This window comes from Parus major, chromosome 11, assembly GCF_001522545.3.
Source record: "Parus major isolate Abel chromosome 11, Parus_major1.1, whole genome shotgun sequence".
Classification (NCBI taxonomy): domain Eukaryota; kingdom Metazoa; phylum Chordata; class Aves; order Passeriformes; family Paridae; genus Parus; species Parus major.
In genome coordinates this window covers 5,104,473-5,125,736 of record NC_031780.1, presented here as the reverse complement: position 1 = coordinate 5,125,736, position 21,264 = coordinate 5,104,473, and the positions used below count along the sequence as shown (strand labels likewise).

General features: G+C 40.1%; 1 long non-coding RNA gene across 9 annotated transcripts in view; it reads right to left on the bottom strand.

Annotated features, from left to right (window-relative positions):
* LOC107210020 overlaps nt 1-3,045 on the bottom strand; it is a 204,986-nt gene extending 201,941 nt beyond the window's left edge. For all 9 annotated transcript variants that reach the window (XR_004499070.1, XR_004499068.1, XR_004499069.1 and 6 more), the window contains exon 1: nt 2,862-3,045. This is a non-coding gene — a long non-coding RNA (uncharacterized LOC107210020). The remainder of the gene's footprint in view (nt 1-2,861) is intronic.
* Nucleotides 3,046-21,264: the final 18,219 nt, after the last annotated feature.

Sequence of the window (21,264 nt, the reverse complement as noted above, 5' to 3'; positions counted from 1 at the left end):
CTCTCAGTAGAGTTTAGACCCTTGTAATGAGCTCTGCAATCATAACCCTCAGCAGAAGAACTTAGGCCATTGGTCCCACTGGAGAAACAATGTAAGGGATGAAGTTCTGGTGAAAGGCATTCTCACACATCTTTTTGCTGATGTTCTGTCAGGAAGGACTCCCTGTGATGGAGCTGGCCTATAAGAACTGAGAATCCTCTGAGCTTCTGAGATATAAACAGCTGGACCTGTTGCCAGCAAGGCTCCTGCCTTGAGTTTCAAAGCCTAAGAAGGCCCCGGACACAGTTCATTCACTGCTTCAGATCAGCTTCTGCTCGATGAAGCTCTAGAGAAGTGGTAAATAATTGTCTAAAGGCTGCCAATTACATCTGGGAGACACTGTTTCTGCACTGGAACATCCAGGATCAGAGGAGACAAATCAGAAATCTTTGGCAGCACGGCAATGGTGAGGGACCAGGCAGACCAGGGCAGGAACAGCTTTCTTGCTCCCTGGCTTCAGTCATTTTCCTACCCAAACCACCAAGGCTTCTTCACTCTCTCAGGTGGGACTCCTAATGAAAGAAGTTATGAAAGTTTGATTCACTGAGCCGCCACACTGGCAACGCGTTTGCACAACTTCTCCACCCAAAGTCAAGAGGTTTAACCTGTAGGGATAATTGCATCCCTTTGGCAAGGGTGGTACAGAACACTTGAAAAGGTAATCAAAGCAGGGAAAAAGGGAAAGCAACATCATTTTGGATAATTGGAGCAAAGAGGTAATACATATCTCAGTGTCACAGAGAAGATTGCCCAATGCAATATGCATTTATTCTTATCTCAGAATTGTATTTATTGAAGTAAACCATGCTTTAGTTAAAGGGAAGCACATAAATCTTCTCTTATTGTAATTTTGCAACTCAAAGTAGCTGCTAATTATATTATAGATCTTCTAGAAGTATGTATAGTAATTACCAGTTTCAGCCACATTATTAGACTTGCAAATAGAGTTTGCTCTTTGTAAGCATGTCAGGAGCAGAGGGTCAGACCAAAAACAGGGTAAATCAGCACAGGTTCAAGAAATCAAGTGACAAATCCTCACTGTGCTGGACTTTGATGAAGACAGCACCTTTAAGAAATACACAGGCTTCCTTGCTGAACTCTTTTCTTTTGGTCTGTTCACCCAAGTTATGAGTTACCTTGGGTTTTCTGCATGATCTCCTCATAGAGATGATCAGGGTCTGCCTTGGTGCCAGTCTCAATGTATTGGAATCAGCAACAGCTCACTTCAGATCTTAAAATCCCCCACAAAGAAAAATTGATGTTATTGTCCTTAGAGTAGGAGAAAATTCAAGGCCTATGAAGTGCTTGAGAAGCCCTGGATACTGCTGCCTTCTTCCACTGATGAACAAGAGCACCACATTTTATCAAATAAATGCACAAAAGGGAAATTTAGTGAAATAACTAAGGTATGGTTATGCTACCCACTTTCTTCATATACTACAGCAGAAGCTAAAAAACACTACCAGGCATAAATCCTAAGTATTATTTATATTTGCGTACATGCATGGAAATAATCACTTGTATTACTAATTCAGTCTTTTTGTCTGGGTTTCTCATCAACTGAGCACTGGCTGGAGTTCCTAAACCAACAGGAATTATGTGGGCAAAAGACTGAAATGTTGCCATGCAAGGTAGAGTTTTCAAAACCATTATGTGAATTATATAACCTGAACTTCCAACATACAAAGATATTTTTTATAAAATACTCCTAATTCCAATGTACTTCCATAGAAACTATAGGAGTACTAATATATATCTATTCAGAACAAAAATGAAACCATTATTCAAATCCCTGCTTTCTCAAGAGTTATAGAAATGTAATAGTAAGTAAAATAAAGTACAAGTGGTTAATTTTTTCTCTTAGACCAATAGTGGTACTTAAATATTACAATCTCAAGCACAAATTATTCTATGAAGACACAAAAATAAAAGGATTTGCTTTGTGAATTATCATTTGCTTTTGATACCTTTTACTGAAAAGGTTTAACATGAGTGCAAAGCCATATTATTAATTAAAATAACCATACATGTCATTTAAACAATGACATCTTCATATTTCTTCAATGACATATGCTTTGTTGCTTCAGTGTCTACTCTTGCAAAGTGCTGAGTTTCTTCCATTCTCATTGAGAATAAGAGTTGAAACAAAAGTGTGGCCAGATGGATGGGCAATGTTTATTGTGCAACATCCTCCTCGGAAAAGAATCTAAATAAGAGTTTCAAGATTAACATCCAATTTCCAGGCTTTTATGGTACTTGGCAATCATTCAAATCTAACAGTGAACCAAGGCAAAGATTAAAAAGCCAAAGGCCACAAACCTGTTCAAACTGGTGTAGTGGGTTCAAAGTTTCCTCCAAGATCTTGAGCTATAGTTTCCACATATCATTGAGGTAAAAAACCTAGGCAGCCCCACAGATAAGGTCCTATTTACTCTAGATGAACTGAAGAATTATAATGAATCACACTTTGGACCTTGTTCTTTAGCTGTAATTAATACCTGATTATTTTGGTTACTCACTGAAGAGTGACTTCAGTATAACCCTTCAGAAGTGTTGGAGCAAAATAAGCTGGGAGACAAAAATAAAGGTAAAAAAAAAAGAGCTCCTTGCTGCTCTTGGGGAGAAGAATGGTGGGAAAATACTTATGTCTCCTTGCCAAAGTGAAAGTGCACTAAAATGCCTGCAGTAATTGTTATTCCTGTTCTTCCTGAAAACTTATTGGGAATTCCACTGACTTTGGAGAATGCAGGGGAGAATTCTCACAAACAGGAGTGTGAAAGAAAGCAGAAAGAAAGAAGTGGTAATGCAGAGCCCTTTCTTACCTGTGCTTGGCATCTGCAATCCCCTGGTGGTTACATCATCCTGACACAGGACTGGATTTAGTTCTGTTACTGGATGGGATCCAGACCCTCATGTTCTGACTTTCACCAATGGGAATGTCAATAGGATTCCTTCTTTCTTTCCAGCCATGTTACAGGAAAGTAGTTATTGTGAGTAAGGTAAACCATTTAATTGTTCTCCTTTAAATAAAGCATAGTGCAAGATCATTTTACCATTCCAAAACTTTGAATACCAAGCCTAAAAAAGTTAGAATCATGTAAGTATTTCTTTTGCTCCAGTAGCAGACTGCTACCTGTATGACTGCTCGTGAAAAATACCAGGTACTGAACAGCAGAGTGGAAACACACCAGGAGAAGCAGCAGGAGACAGAATAGAGGCTAAGACAAATGTAGCTTTTTATAAAAAAAAATTAGCTTCATGATAACATATAGACCAACCTTTTTCTTTTTCTTAGAGAAGCCAAAAAGCTTTTTCTCAGTCTGTAAAATATTTGTGTATCACTTGATGTTCTCAGTTCATTAAGTGCTGAAATCCTACTCCGCACATTTACCAAGACCTAGACTATGATACCTTCTGTTAAACTACTTTTCTGTAGTCTACAATCCCTTTCCTGTTAAAGGGAACTAAACCAACCTTTCTGATAGTAATGGAAACACAAAAACTTTCAATAGGTATGAAATCATATTTGTCATTTGTACTGAGATTCACAGGGTCTCATCTCTTGTCAGCTGACAAACTGTTGTCACAGCTGGGCAGGATCAAGTCCTGAAAAATGTGTGTGGAGCCCCAATACATTGACACCAAGGTCACCAAGAAACCATTTCAAAACAGGAAGCATCTCCAACCCCATGGATTATAAAGATTTCATATTACTATGACAAGTGCTTACAGTAAATTCCAATATAAAGAACCTCCACCAATAGCTAGAGCTGTGAGCTCTTTAAAAACAGGGTTGTGTCACTTGATTCTTGGAATCAAGGACACATCTTAAATTTATGTGAGTGAACTAGAGGGTAGAAAAACTGATACATTAGCCATTCTTTTAGTCAGGTCTCATATTTTTTATAGAAACGTAATAAAAAGTGAGTTTTTGTACTGTTGGGTCCCACTGCAGCAGAAGCAGCTGTTCTCAGCTCACCAGGCTGGCACTTTGTGCATTCCCAAGGGTTTCACTGACCTGTCCTCCCAGGACTGGCTGGCCAGGGCAGGTAAACAGCCACTGCCTTTCCCTGAGAGCAGTGCTGGCAGCTATTCCCAGTTCTGGAAAACAAATTGCAGACCATTATCAGCTCTTCTGGTAATTGCTGCAGGATGGAAATGCAGAGTGCAATAAATCACAACATCATTATCCTAAGGCCCAAATGGTCTGGCATATTTTTGCTTAAGATGGTTAATACAGAAGTGGTGTAGACTGCAATGGCAAATAAAAATATCCTATATTGACTAGCATGCATGGGGGCTTTTTACACTTGTTCAGGTTATTCACAACATATTTTAAACTATTAATTTAAATAACATTGTCTTTACTTACAGCATTTTCTTTTTAACTCTGTGGGAAAGGAAAATCCCTCAATCTTTAAATATGAGAACCTTGAACTCTGCACAAGGCATTACGTCTGTTACTGAGGTACCACAGATAATGACTGTGGGCTAAAGGTCGGTGTCTTTTCATTGTTTGTATTCTGTCTTCAAGGCAAATGTCCACTGCTCAACTATATCCCAGTGTTTACATGGACACCACATAATTTCCAGTAAAGTTTTTCATGCCTGGGCCAAAAGAAGTGAACTGACTTAAAGTTCTGCAAAGTCCAATATAATACATAAACTTCAAAACTCAGACTTTAAAAGAAAGAAGCTGCAAAATTGGGTGCTTTCAAACAATCATTAGGTCATGTGAATGTGAGAAAAGTGATGGGATTTCCCTTGGGATATTCCAAGAACAAATACAATCCCTGAGCCAACAGGATTGGGGCATTGCAGGGAGGTGCAGGATAGGGAGGCTGTGTTCAAAAATACACATTTAATGTTCAGCCAAGGAGCAACATTAACGGCACTCGTGGATTTGCCAAGTGCCCAAAGAAAAGAGCAAGGATGGAGGGGAGGGAAAAGAAATAAATAGAACTAGAGAGAAAAAATTATATATAATAGAGTTTTACTTCTCTCTCTAGTCTTAAACCAGCTCATCAAAGCCAAAAGGTAATTCCACTCATTGCAGTATCTTCCATCTTGATCAGATTTCATCCATGAATAAGCAATTGGATTTCAACCAGACAACTGGAAACCTCCCAAAAATCACAACCCTCTGACGTGCTAGCAACACTGGAATTAGATAAAACATTCAAGAGACAGACCCACAGATTTAGTGGATGTGACTTTCATAAACGCTGGTGTTTAGAAAGAGCAGCTTTATAGAAAACATTTGCCCCTAGTCTATAGTCTCTGCTGAAATGAGTTTAAATTATCTCAATATCAAAATACATCTTCTTCTTTTAACTATTTTTACGATAGTAATATTATTTTCATCCAGTTAAAAAAATACGGGGCTTGTACTAAACAGGTTAGGATTATTATAATCAAATTTTGATTGAAATGCTATTAATGATCTGTCCTGGGAATATAAAGTAATATTTTTGGGTTGACAGCATCATTGTGGTGGAAAGCACATCTTTTCAGTTGGGTTCTTGGAGAAAATATTGTAAAGCTTGTTCAGTTTGTTTCAATCCAGACCTCCCTGTGAGCATGTACACTGTTGCAAATATTTCATTATGTTCATGACTACACCTGGTACATTACACAGGGAGACAGCAGAGCACAGAGCAAGACAAGGCCATCTCTTCTCAACCAGGAGTGTGAAAGGGCTGCTTGGTGCTCCCATGACCAACAGTAACCTTGAGACAGAGGCCACGGCACCAGCAGTGCCAGACACACCTGGGCCAGCGGCCACATGAGCTGGGCTGGTCCCTGCACTTCGGCCAGGAGGGATTTTCCTGGCCCTTGTACAGCAATGAACCTCAGCTAGAGGAAGAAGCATCAGGCTGTTTTATTTCCTGGTAATAGTCAGTACTTTGTGCACTGGAAGCAACTGGTACCAGCAATCTGCTGAGCAGCTCTGCGCACAGGTAGATGCTCTGGCACAGAAACAACAAGACTCCCTTATCTCAGAGGCAGGGCAAAGCCATGGAGTGATCCCTATTTAATTGAGAGCTGACAGCTGTTTACATCACCAAGGATATAGCTGCAGTGTAACTGCTCTTGTGACAAGCCATGTACCTTTGAATGTTGGACAGGTTACTTCCAAATCTTTTACGTTGTGACAGCCTCCCTAATCATTCAGAAAATAAATTGTGGAAGCTCCCAAATGGCATTTTCAAACATGACAGTTTTACTGCCTCCATCTTTACGCCAGCTACAGTGACTGCTGGTTTTGGAGTTGTTGGGGTTTTTGATTATATAAGAATAAACAAAACAGGTTGCTGCAAGTATTCCAAACACAACAAACATTGCCTCTTACACAGACTGAAAAACTGCTTAACGCTGTGGAACAGTCAGTAGTGGTGGCTCTTACACCACCATCTGTCTATGTAAATGCAACTTCTGCAGCTGGTGAGACCTAAGATAATACATTCAAATGCAGAGCACTTGCTACCACTCTCCTGTTATTTCAGCATTATAATAATGCTCAAATTAAATGAAACTCAAATCAGAACAATATGTCACGTCCACTCTGAATTTCAGGTATCAGAGAAAACACTGTAGAGAGAACTTCTCACTCTACAAAACATTTTGCTTATTTCAATTATATCAACAAAAATTAAATTCCTATTTACAAGAGTGGATACTGGCAGGGGAAATGCTAAACCAGCTTTGTTAATTCCAGCATTGTCAGATATCCCAGTTTACCAAATATCTACATTGATTTCTGCATCTCCATCCAGCACTACACTCACTTATGTTGGCCAGTCTCACCAGTAAATTTTTTTGCTGAAAAAATAATTTATTGTGGCAAAATTCAGCTAAAACCAGCAGCTCCTTTAGGCACTGGGGTGTAGAAGATGCAGCATCCCCTCAAACTACTCATTCAGCCATGTCCTCAATACCGTTTTAGGCCAAAATCCAGCAGCACACCACAACCTAATCCTCCTACTCATTTATTGTGGGAAGGAGCACTGTGCATGGGCTGGGTGGGAATTTAGGCACTGGGATCTCCTGCCACATCCCCACTTTTGCAGTCCTTGCAGGACCAGCCATCATCTCCAATAAGAGGGTGATGAGTGCTGTGCAAGGCTCCCCAGCACTTATCACGGACTTACAGGAGCTGGGGAGCTGAAAGGAGGATGCAGAGACTGGATGAAATCTGTAGCTGCCATCTAGATCCACCTTCCTCCCAGCACAGGGATATTGCCAAATGCAGATCAAACCTGGCTCTGGTCTGGAAAGCCTCGGTGCATAGATGGAGGTTCCAGCTCTCTCTGGGTGTCCCATTCCCAGGTGCACTGTCTTCTGAAATGCAGTGTGCTACAGGAGGAGCTGGAGGGTTTAGTAAAACTCACAGCTTCCTAGATCTAGACTAATTATATTAACATAAAACAGTAATCAGCTAATAAAAGATTTCTAACCTCTTGGGGCATAAGGGTTGTGGCATCCTATGGACAACAGTGAAGCATTTAGCACTTTATCCCTGCTGCAGGGAATTCTTTATCTGCAGAGGCACCTCAAGAATGGTGGGTGTTGTCAGAAGGCCAAGGTCCAGCATCAGGGCATGTAACTAACATTAACCACTTCATCCCTCTTCACTGGGCAGTAGTTTAATTTCATTTTTTATTGAGAATGATTATCAGTTTATGACAGGTGTAAATTAGAGAAGAAGCAAACCTAGATCACCTCCTACAGGCCAAGGAGAGAGAAGACTTTTCCTTCACTGAATATTGTTGTTCCTAAACCTCTGCACTCCACTTCTAGCTTCAGCACCTTTAAAGAGAACTGAGTCCACCAGACTGTTCTAGCCACCATGAACTGCAATTATTTATCTTAGCAATACATCATTATGGGATGATCTTCTAATACTCAGAATTCTGAGGTTAATAGCAGGTTCCCTCATACATATGTAAAGCCAGGACAACTGGGCACTCCAGGAAACCAAATAAAAGGACCCTTGTTTTGCCCACTTTATGCAATCAGAAGCTACCTTTGCACATGAATCAAGATATTTCTTTTTTTTCATTTCTTGGAAACATTTTTTTGCAAAATGGAGTTTATGCAGGCTATTGTAAAATATTGTGGGGGAAAGTGCATATTAAAAGTATAATATATTCTCTTTACTGATCCTGATCTGAGAGTTAAAGTGTGTTTGAGACATTGTGTTTTGCAATCCAAGCTATGTGATGAGTGATAAGCTATATAGTCATAATTAACAGTAGCGATAAATAAAATGTATTACATTCTGTACAGCCCTATTTGCATTGCAAAAATCTCTATTTAGATTACAATGAACTCTAAATTACAGAGTAAACAAGTTTTGGCTACATCTTGAGGCCCAGCAGGGAGGAAGGTATCGTTTGCCACCCCAGCAGAGGAATGCTGTTTACATCCAACTGGACTGTGCCCAGAAACTCTGCAGCTTTAAAACACAAGGGGCTGCAAACAGACCCCTGCAGTCCCTGTGCTTAGTGGGGTTCAGTGGATGTCTGCAGGTTCCCTGCTCAACACCAGAAGCTTTCAGCTGAACTAAACTTTCCCAAAAGTGGTTAGGGCTAAGGGGGTTAGGCTGAAGTTAACCTCTACCTGGGAGCCAGCTTGGTCAGCATTAGGCTGCCAGGTCACTGAAATGAAACACTGTTGGGTGCTTTCATAAAGAAACAAGTCTGTGATTTCAAATTGGACAAGCTGTAGATAAGGGACAATAGGATATTTGCTTTAAACTTTTTCTTCTCTTTCCCCGTGCGGAAAACACGGCAACATTCCAGGGCTTGGATCACCTGGATCTCTGTCAGTGCCAGCACCAGTGTGTATGGTACAGGCTGTGCTGAATGGGTTGGTTGATCATCTCTTCTTAGAGCAGTGTTAAGAAAGGACAGATGTTCACTCTCTATAGAACAGGAGGTCACCTGAGCATACCTGCCACCGTTATAAACTCTTCTGTGCTCTAAGTGGTGTTTTAACAAAGTTCCAAATTTATGTTTCCTTGCACTAAATGCGCACAGGGCAATTAGGAGAGAGGCAGCATCAGTTCTGATGACATCAGGAAGACAAGAATGTGTCTGTCACTGACCTGGCAGGGTAAGATCAGGTCTGGAAGTGGCACAGATTATGAACAGAGATATTGGAGCCTGGTTGCCACCTTGTTTCACAACTCAGAGAATCTGATGAAGATCCCAAATTTGTTTTGGACAGCTTCCCATAGATTTTATACACTTGCCTCCACAAACAATGACAAAAAATATTCCCTTCCCTGTGGACTTCACAAGCCATGAGCTGTCAGGAGTTTGATCTGAAGTCACACAGAAAGTGAAGGTGCAAAAGCCACCAGCCCTGTCCTCAGCCACAGGTCCCTGTGCAATGCCAGACCACAGCAGAGCAGCAATGCAACACCTGCAGCAGAGTCAATTTTTTTTTTCTGTCTGCAAGCACCAAGGATCACCAGAGAGAGCCACAGTGCACATCACCAAAAACATTCAAGTTCCAGCCCATTCAAAACTTAGGAACTTCAGTGCTGTTTGAAGAGGCTTGATATAGGAATGGGTTCTCTCCTCTTTGTCCAAAATAACTTAAATAAGTTATTCTTCCAGAATAAATAATTAATAAATAGATAAATAATGCTTCTCTGAAGGCAAGAAAAAGAGGCAAGTGTGTCTTCAAAGGAGAAGGAATTGTCAGGCAGGGTAGGTTATTTTCCTTTTTACTTTGGTATGTATCATTGATATTGATGTTACTTTTTTGCACTTAACCTTAAATTACAATCAGTAAGAAAGAGTTGGACTTTCAATTCTTGTTATAAATCAGTCTACATAATTTAGATTTAGGAGTCTAACTTCAAGTGCTTAATTTTCCTACAAACATTTTCTATAAAAATTAGAGCTGGAATAAAAGCTTGACTGACCAGATATGATTCCTGTTCTCTGGAATGAAGTAGAACACTCCACCTCTCACCTGTGTACTCATGGTGGCTTTGTTCTACATCCTCCCCTTTCTTGTTTCACTTGGGATCTGAAGTGCTGAAGAAGCCTGAGCACACAAATGCAACCAGTTTAAGAAACAAAACAAAGGAAAGAAAAAAAACCAGGCTTGGTGCATAACCCGAGGTGTATCTACGCAATAAGCAGGCACCTGAATCTTCTGGTTCAGGTGACAACAGCAAAAAGAAAACAACTTGTTAAAACATTACCTGAAGCAGAAGTTTCTAACTCTGTGCCAGACCTGGTACATTCTTGAGCAACTCTTTTCAATTAAGTCATCATCCCAGTGATGCCTCGTGGGTGGTGCAGCTCCGTGCTGTCCTCGGCGAGAGCGAGACATTCCCCCACACGCCTTTGCACTAATTATTATTATCTCTGCTGTCCTGTGTGCTCATCCAGAGCCGTGCTCCCAGCAGCCCAGCTCAGCACCCTCCTGCAAGGCTCCTCCTGAGGAGCTGGATGCCCCAGGGACACCAACAGCCAAAGAGTGCTCGGCTTCCACGTTTCCCAAAGTGTCCTTCCAGAGCCCCTCGTGAGACAGGCAATATCAGGAACAAATCAATTTCACTGCTTTTCAGTAGAGAGCAAGGAAATTACCTTTTCTGATTTCAACCTTCTCCCAGTGTCACAAACCCATCAGGCCAAATAATTTCCTAAGAATTCACCATATGTTCAAATTGGAACCTGAAAATAGGCTTATTTTCTGTTTAGTCTAAATCCAAAGCCACAGAATGAAGTTTATGTTCAAGGTGCCTGAATCTGGAACTTCTCAAAATGTGAAGGGTTTAGGTCTGTACTTGTAGCTTTGGGTTTTGTTCCATTTCTAATGAAAGATAACTTAAAAAGTAAGGATTAACGATTTATGGGGTAGTAATCTATAAAAAGCTCTGCATCCAAGGTATTAGAAAGCAATATAAATTCTTTTGTGGAAATGTAAACGGTATTTAAATGTAAGTAGGTATTATACCCAGCTGGTTAGATGGGGACAAGTGAGAGTCTCTGACTAGCTTTCCTGGGAATCAGATAGGTCCCTAAATCATTAACTTGGTGTTAAATCATCTTACAGATATAAATAAATTGAGAGACTTATTCAGGGATGTCTTGCAGAATGTAAGTAGTTTCTAGATGAATGACTCATCAGATCAAAGTCAAGGAAGACACCCATTTAATTAGGGAGGAAAGTCTTGAGCAAATCTCAAAGACACCTTTGCCAGGCACAAAACCTTCCCTGTGTGCTCTCCAGTTTCACCTGACTCTTCTGGAACACAGACACCCCAAACTACCCTACACAAAATGGAATTAGGTTGAAAAGCAGCTAATCAAGGAGTCCTCCTACAGATTCCAGAACATTGCAATCACCAATAAATATTCACAGGTTTTTCTACAGTGCAAATTATCCAACAGAACAGGTTTGCAATCAGAATCCAGTCTTTTGCAAGTCAACCTTTAAATTCCACAGCTTTACCAGTCCTGCCCTTCAGCTGGACAAGTGGCCCAGGCTGGCAGTGCAGGACCCTGAGGTAATTGTGTGGTTCCTCTGTATCACACATGATCTCTGTCCTGCACAGGGTATTTGCTCATGACATAATCTGTCACACTTTTAAGGAACAACTCATCCTTGATGGCATGTTCAGAGCTAACCAGAAACCACCACATTCTTTTGCTATTCAAAAATAAGCAGCACTTTCTTTTTTCCCTTGTCAATGTATTTCAGCTGATACCTCAGGCTGGACAGTTAGACCCACTTTCCAGTGGATTTTCTGAAATTAAAAAAAAAAAAAAAAATAAAAAATGGATGTATTCTTAAACACCCCAAAACACTCCCTTTGTATTATTGGGTTTTGCATGAATTTGGAACCTAGTAAGTCAATAAGACTTGTCAGTAAGAACAAACTGTTGTTTGTTCTCTGAGCTAATGTTTCCTCTGTCATAGTTACAGATCTGGTAGGTGTGTCTCCATTATGGAGTGGAAAAAACCACGGATCCATAGACTTTACAGCATATCTGATTTTTATCTCATTTTTATTTTAGCTGACTTTATTTCAGATATTTATAATTGCATTTGACAGTCACTGTTACTCTTTGGTTTATTATTGTGGCAGTTGAAAACTGGATGTACTCAGTGCTGAATTCTCCAGTTATATTTACACTGCTCATTTTTCTCACCCTCCACTTCAACCCAAGACCTTCTTTTCCTGACCATTCACCTAGGTCTCTTCTGGAGCAGAACAACCATACTATGCCAAGTCTTTGCATTGCTTTAGTTCTTTGATCTCCCCAGAGTACAGAAGAGACAAGAGCACAGCCACTATAATGTGCTGTTTGCAATTTTCAGTGGATATCACAAAATTCTTCTGAGAATCTGTTGCAAAAAGTGAAGTTCAAAAATTAACTGCAACTTGTCAAAGTCTAGTGCATGAGTGCTTATAAAGTGACTCTCTTCCTTGGATCTGGATGCTTCCAGCACTTTGGAATCTATTAATTTGACAGGAAGATAACATTAATGTAAGCTCAACTGTTACTTTCCTAAAGACCAATTAATCTTGTCAAGCAATATACAAAGTTTCATTTCCCTAAAGCTGCAGAAACTAAATAACTCAAGATGGCTAATATGGCCAAACCTCCAAACCCTTTTCAATGCAGCACTTAGGTCAAAAACTCTCAGTAATAAAGGTGTGGGTGGTAACCAAGATCAGCACTGAGAACTAACCTGAAAAATGTGGTCCAGCCGCAGAGATTTGTTTCTGCTCACTTGGGTGGCATCACAGGACTGCTGTACATCTCTCCTGCACCCCCACACATTGGCTCATGCTTTCTTTCATTCAGGAAATGTGCAAGTTACTCTCCTCTAAAAATGGACAATCAGGAAAATCTGTTGCCCTTTTGGCTTTTCCCTTAAAAATCACATTTACTGTCATCTCCTCACATTCTTTACTAGAAAAGCTGCTCTGGATTTTGTAGAAAAGTCATGATCTGAATGAGGGAACTTTCAACAAAATTATGGTGTACTGTCCATTGTCTGGACTGAGCCTATTTTGCTGAGAAACCACCATCACCATCACCACCAGGAACATCCCAGCAGTATATCAGTGTAATGAAGACAACTGAGACAGGACTTGTAAATAGCCTGTGCCAAGACTGGACACAGATTATTCTCTTCCAAACACATTTTCAGCTCTCATCTCTCTTCAACTGTAAAATATGAAGAAATAAAGATGAATAAGAGCAGGAGAACAAGAGACATTTCAGGGAACATAGGGAACAACAAAGGAGTGCAAGTAAAACAGAATCTCACAAAAAAAAAGATACATCAATAAAAGTAATTACACCTTTTCCTTTATTTTTCTGTACTTATCTGGTATGATCCTGTGCTTTTCTATGCTTTGTTCAAAACAAAGGTATGACTACCCTGATCATTCACCTTTCTGTTACAGCTTTCTCCCAGTTTTGTAACTAAAATCAAGAAGATGGATACAGCATATCTAAAATCAGACCTACAGAATGGAATCGCTGCATTGTACTCAGAAGCCCGGCACTGCACGCACACAAAAGAACAAAGAAAAGTAGTTATCTTTCCCCTAATTTAAGGTGTGCAATTAGCAAAGCTGGAATGCAAACACTGTCTCTCCTCAAGTCACTGTGGGTGTAGAGATGGATGACATATCTAATAAGAAGCTGAGCATCCAGCCACTAAGATGCTCCTATAAGCTGTATCACAATCCTCTTAAGGATTTAGGGAAATCAGAGGCTCAGCTTTGCCATCTGTGGCTTAATAAATATTTTCTTCAGAGGCTTTGTGCCTTGTTTTAGCAACCAAGAAGAAAGTCATACAGTAATTTCTGAGAGATGGCATTACCATGAGCTCATTTTTGTCTTTCCTCAACAGCCCCTTTTTGTAAGTGGAAGACCTGTGGTAGCTGTGCTGAATGAAGGAGGTGAAACACAACTTTTGGGTTTCATTGCATGACCCAGCAAGGCTGTGTTAGATCACAGGTGTCTGGGCACTCTGAATCCCTGTCTTTGGGAGAGGGGAGTCAAAAGATTGTCCTAAAAGCAATATTGCCAGGTCCATTTGAGCGGCCAATGCACTTGCAAATCATCATGGTCTCTGAAGAGCAATTCCCACACTGACCTCTCATGTCCTCTGTTCTGAGGAAAGTGATATATTAGAGATGATTGTGGGAAAAATTTGGTGTAACACAGAATCAACAAGGTTGGAAAAGACCTTCAAGATCATCAATTCATCACCACAGTAATCACCTCTAAATCACATCCCCAAGTGCCATATCCAGACACCTCTTGAACACTTCCATAGTTGGTGACTCCAACACCTCCCTGGGCAACTTATTCCAACGCATAACCACTCTTTCAGTTTTTGGATCTTTTGCAATATCTAAACTGAACCTCCTCTGGTACAACTTAAGGCCATTTCTTTTCATGCTTTCATCTGAGACGTGGCAGAAGAGAATGAGCCCCATCTCACTACAATCTACTTTCAAGTAGCATTAACTGCAGTGAGGTCTTCCCTGGCTGCCCAACTGGGCAATGCCTCAAAGGACACAAAATAATTCCTTCCAGATACACTTTTTTCAACAGATACACTATTTTTCCAGTGCTGCTTAAGCAGCATCACCAGACATAGGGTAATTCTGCAGTTTTGTCAGTAATGGACCCTTATCTGAGGCTACCTCCACAAAGGAATTCAAATTCTGCCCCCTCTATCTTCACTACCCATATTCCCAAACTCTGGAGCTTCAGATGCATCCAAATCTGGCTTAGAATAAAGGAAATCAGAAGAATTTGGTCAGCTTTTCTAAGAGAAAGAAAAACTAAGGAAATGAAGATGAATAGCATTTCCCCCTGGAGCTTTAGATGAAGATAAAGAGGGCTTGCATAGGCCAAAGGATGTGACCATGAAAGATGCTGGTATTTGAATGGATGTGAGAAGGTTTCCTAAGGAACTCAAGAAAAATCAGTAGTTTCCATAGTTTTTGGAAAAAACTGGAAAAGGGGGAGGGGAATATAAAAATAAATATACAATAACAAATAGGAAAAAAATATGTGATTGTATTGGTCCTGTGATAGGAGCAAAAGGCAGAGAACCAGAAGACCTAATCCCCAGTGCTGACTTTGTACAATGCCCCTGGTGCATGATGTTGGTAAAGCTGTCTCTCTCTGAGCCACAGATCCCCTCACATGTGTTTCAGATGTCACTGAGGTGACAACTTCTTCTTCTTATTCATATTTCATATTTTGAGGGGTTTCAATTTCTGCTGTGGCCTGAAGCTTTTAAGTTATAATATAAAGGCAAAACTGAATGGAAACTATGAAATATTGTTGGTTGGTTTGGCTTGATTCTTCAGGAGATTCAAAAGTGATAGTCCTCATAATCTCTGTTTTCAGAGACAGATCCTGGGCTTCTGCACATCATAAATTTTTGTATTTTCATGTAATGTGTTTTCATCAGACCACTATTATAACTTAAAAACACAGTGGGGGGAGTTTCAATGTACTGCTCTTAGCAAATGCAAATCTTAAAATCCACATCTGCAATATTTCAAGAAGTGTTTTGTGGACAGAACTACACAGGAATAAAGTACTGCCCATAGGATATTTTAGAAATCTTTCTTTCCTGAAAAACCATGTAGTCGATTCCTTTGTACTACCATCATCAAAGAGGGGGGAAAAAGAAACAACAAATGAAATTCCTCTGAACAATTTGCTCTAGGAGAAGATCTGTCTTTGTCAAATGAACGTACCCCAGTCTATAATTGTCAATTTTAAGGAATGACTGAGAGATGCCACTTATTTAAATTGAAACAAGTACTTTGCTCTGGAAAGCAGACCACAAGTAGGGACGGATTTGTAAATCAGCTGCCAAACCAATGCATGCAAAAGACAACAGCCTTTCCACTTCACATACCCAAACAGACAACTCTGACAGTTTCTATGTGCAGTTATGTGAACTGCACACGTAATCATGGCAATTGCATGCAGAAATTGGATGCAAACCACACAGTTAATTTGGTTTTTAAAAGAGGGAGTAACCTTGCAACACTATACACAGAGGAGTCGAGCAGTAATTACAACGTGCTCTTCAAACCTCTTAGAGCAAAACCCAGTGTTTCCATGCAGTTGTGCTAAAATATTTTCCAGCTGTCAATGTGCCTGCATATTGATACAGAGACTTTTTTTTTTTTTTTGTATATCACCAGGAGAGATGGATGAATTTCAATTGCTTGATGGAATGCTTGTATGATATTTCTTAACAATGGGTATCAACAACAGTTTGTATTGCTGGCCTAAGGAGTGCAGATCAGTAGCAGAGCCCTCATCAAATCCATAAATTCATTAGAGGACACAGCAAAGAGTCAAGGGAGTCTGAGCAGTTTGCTAGGAAGGCCTCAGCTGAGACTGGGCATTTTGCCTGGGATGGCAAACTGAGGATTAAGGGCTCTGCAGGACATGTGAACTCCACTCAAACACAAACACAAGCATGATTAAAATTTAGCAAACCATGATGTTCAAGCCCTTGGGCAAAATCCAGTAGACACAGCTGTATTTATAGGCTGATACAAAGGATAACTGTTAGACCTAACAGCAATTCAGCAACTCAAAGAACAGAGAGGAGCTTGAGACCTCTCTGCGCTCTGAGTCTCGAGCTAAGGTAGCACATCTTTCTCTCAACTACTCCCTTCAACAGCTTTCACCCCACAGTAACCTTGTGGGACCCTTTTTCCTATGGATCAATGGATTAGCAATTATAATTAGACCTACAGGAAGAAACTGCATCACTCTTTCAAAAAACAGGTGCCTACATCGCTATTTAGATCATTTTGAGATGTTGGCTGAAGGCTGCACTTCAAGGTCTGTGCTGATAATGAGAACAAAAGAAATTTGGAAACAATAAGAAAGATTAATGCAAAGAATGGTATTACCTGGAACAGCTGCAGAGCAGAAAATACAATGAAGCACTCTACCAGTAGTAGAGACACTGAAATAAGTGGAAATTTGAAGTGTCTTCCAAGAAAATCAGAACTGAACTGCTGCTGGTTTTCTGCAGCAGGAAGCCTGTAACTTCAGTCTCTGGAGGCAAACAAAAACAATGGAGACATGCTGGTTATGAAACCTTCCCCTTATTTTCTCCAATTGAATCAACTTTCTTGCTCTAAGGGAAAGCAAGAAACACACTTGGGAATAGTCATGGACAGTACCTTTGCAACAGCAGATTATGAGCTACCTCTACCCTAAAGAAAACCATTTTCACAATAGTCACCTTGTTCTTTTTTGATGGAATTACAGCAACCTCAGTGCTGCTTGTACAAAGAACCAAAGATCTCTTAGTACCACCCTTCAGATACACATGCACATCATCTCGCTGCTACGGTGGCGCAGAGCCATGCTGTTCTCGGGTCATGTGGCTTCACTTCTAAATAGGAAAAGTGCTTTTGGGTTGGGCAAAAAGGATACCAACATCCCTTTTATGAAAATTTGAAATTTGGCATTTGAAATTCCATTGCGTAGCACAGGGTGGATAGGAACTTGTCTGTTTTGTCTCTACACAGCATCCCTTGATAAACTCAACACTTAAACAGTCAGCTGTCCTGAGAAATCTAGTATTTTAGGATTAAATATTGGAAGAAGTAATTCATGCCTTCCAAATTAACAAGAAAGTCCCCACATTAAAGCCTGGCCTATCCTCTTGACTCCCTTTTACACCTGTTCCTCCCACACCTGAGATTTTCATGACTGAAAGCAAGTGCTTGGCAGGCTTGTGCTCAGCCCTAAGGAGTGAATCACCACAAGACAACTGGGAAAAACCACATTCCCAGTAGCCTAAGCAGCACATCTGCCTTGTTCTCAACCCTGGTGCTTCTCTTCCCCCTCTGGCTGAGGAATAATATTAGCAGAATATTATTCTGTTATTCTGATGTGGATACTAACACTCCTCAGCATATCAGTGCACTGCAGGGCCTGAGTACGACTACAGGTAAAGAGCAGAGTGAAAGAGTCATCCTGGCAGTATCTCTGCCTCCTGCTGAGTCTCAGACAGGAGTAGACATTCACCTGTGCTGGAGTGGCACTGGAAGGCAGCTTTTTCCCTGAGATAGAGAGCTGAGAAACACTGGATTACATGGTTGTCATCACTGCTTATTGGCTTTTGTACTTTTCACATCGCCAGGCAGCAGTGAGCAGGGTGCCACAGTGCTGTGCTTGGATGGCTGAGGAGAAGCTCATTGTTTGCTACTGCAGAAAGGCATTAAAATAGCAGAAACAAATAAACAAAACAAACAAAAAAAATAATAAAGGAAGGGGATAAAAGAAAAAGAGGTATATTTCCTCTTAAAGAACCAGAAGCCAGGTTCATAGCTACTGACAATGATGACAAACAAATACTGGAAATATTCTGCACTTCATCAAAGTAATAATATTTAGGAGTATTTTCTTTCTGGTACCACCTACAATTCTCTTGGAACTGGTGCAGTGTTCACAGAATAAGACCTTTTTCTACACCAGTAAAAATATGCAGAAGTATCAACAGCAAAGGTCATGTTCTTGCATTCCTGTTTACATAGATTAGCACAAGTGCCAGTAGAAGCTTTAATTCTTGTAATGAGGTTTTTCACAGAGTAAGGAAAATCCAGACAAAAATATGATTGGCAAAATCTACCCTTAATATACTATGAAAATACCTGTGATATTTGATTATGTGGCATTAACTGACTAGGGTTTATCTTGGTATTATTCTCCACTTGTGGCAGGTGAAAATCTCAGGCTAAAGACTTCACACAAAAACAGAGGGCTGTGTAATTTTTCAAGAATATACAGCATTCTCCATACTGCAAATACTTTGGGTATTCTAAAGCAGAGCACATTGTATGCTGGCAAAACCAGAGATTCAGAGGAAACAACAGTAACCATGAAACTAAACCAAGTAGTAAGAACTAAACTAAACAGTCAGACCCAAATGAGAAAAAAACCAAACCAAAACAAAACAACAACAAACAAACAAACAAAAAAGCCAAAACCAAACAAAAAAAAAAAAACAAAAAAAGACAAAGTAAGGTTTATGCCTTTATCAAACAGTAACTGTGGGAACTCACACCTCTTCAACCTGAAACTTTTACCAAAGCACCTTCCTGTGCCAGTGCATTTGACTGCTTAGGACAAGTGTGTATTTGGAAGCAGCCTCGGGCAGTGAGAGGTTGATTCAATCATACAGAGTGATCTGGAGGGCACCAAGTATGGAGATTGTGTTTTTATCCCTCGTGGAAGCCCTCCTTGATGGGGGGACTCTGATTCACAGTGGTCAGTGTAAAATCTGGCATGGTTACAGGTGAGGTATTTTCTGATCTGCACCAGGGTTCCCAGAGCACCAGCTCAGTTTTTCAAGCTTCTGGATTGCCCTAAAACCTCATTGTGGATTCAAGAATGGCTCTCAGCAGCCCTCACCCTTCTAGGATGACACATTGCTCCAACACACATAATTCTAACTCTATCTTGTGTACAAGCATCGTGCAACATTTATAGGGTCTTGTTCTGCATTTGTTTCTTATTTCATTGTATTCATCCATGTGCTGTTTTTAAAATACTTTCAAAAAGATTCAGAGGCTGACTTCTATGTAAAGGAAACAGATAGAGAGACTCCCTGTCCAGTTTCAGGGAGACAGAAAGCCACACTTTAAGCATTTCCCTTAATTAACCAACTGCAAGTCAAAATATATCCTGACAGACAAGTCACTGGTGCACAGTCCTAGCTCTACCCACTTCAGGAGAGCAGCAGCATTGAGACAAGGCAAGCCACTGTCCCCACCCTGTTACAACCTCTTTTATAGAACTTTACAACAGCTGACCTTTTTTTTAAGTATTGCTTAAATCAAGAGACTGACCAAGAATCCAAGCTCAGGTGATTTTTGTGTTGGCTTTTCCTTAAGTTTGAAATTCTAGTCCATATGGCTGTAAAGAAAAACTGGAAAATGTTAGGGGAATGCTATTTTGTGAAAAGAGCCAATAATGTTTTAAAAAAATCTCAATATCATTATTCATTATATTCCTTGTACATGTTTTTTATTTGGTAGAGGTGAGCAAACATTAAATACAAATAGAATAAATAACAAAGAAATCTTTTAAAACATGTTTCTAAAGCTCTCTGAAACTTTAACATAACTCAATGTGCTGAAGCTGCCAAAGAACGGCCTCAGTGAAAATCAGAGGCAATTTCAATGCAATTAGCAAGGCTGGAAAGGAGGCAAGGGTGGAGCAATAACATCTCTCCTTTTAAGAATGATTCCATTTTCAGATTGCTCTGCCTGTGAGCTCTCCTACAAAGAAAATGCTAATAATAAGAGTCAAAGCTCCCTGGGCAATGACTGCTTTTTTTTTTATCATATTTTTTTCTGTTTTTACCTGCACCTCATTGAGTGCACAGAAACCTGAGCACTGGAGTACTCTTCAAGGCTTGGGGATCAAAGTGTTAAATACAATTAAAATAGAATATGAAATTCACTACTAGGAGCACACTTAAAACACATTGTAAGAGATTGAAAGATAAACTTGCTCTTTCCCCTGGCTGATATCTTTTTCACTCACAACACTAAGTTAAATTGGTTGAAAACAGTGCTCCTTTCTCCTCTAAAAATACACAAAGCATAATAAAAAATGTAATTTGCAATCAGCCCCTTGATGTTTTTAAGGTAGGAGCAGGAACTGATACTGCCCAGAGCAGCAATGAGTTTCTGAGTCCCACACATGGTTAGAGAAACTGAAACAAGGGATGCATGGAAAATCCATTAGCAGAAACCTGTGTGGAGACAAAACATTTTGGTTTTTGACAGATCTCCAGAGGTCCAAGCACAGCATGTTAATGTTTATGATAGAAGTCAGTCCGTCTCCAAGCTTATGTTATTTTGTTTTGGTAAAAGAATATGAGATGTTAGAATAATTACTGGTGTTTTTACTGAGTAGCTCTTAGGAGCTTCTCTCAAGTGTAGCTGGTTTTAATTTGTGGAACGAGGGTGGGCATAGCTTCACATTTATAAAGCTCTAATTGGGAGCATTTCCCTCACAAAGAACAATAACATGACATTTATTTCTTAGAAATTTTTAAACTGGATATTCTGATTTTCGTTGGCAAATTTCTGGAGTGGTTGGGTTTGGTTTTTTTTCTTTCTAAGCCCTCTGCTTTTCCAGTGTGACTAAATCCAAAATGTTT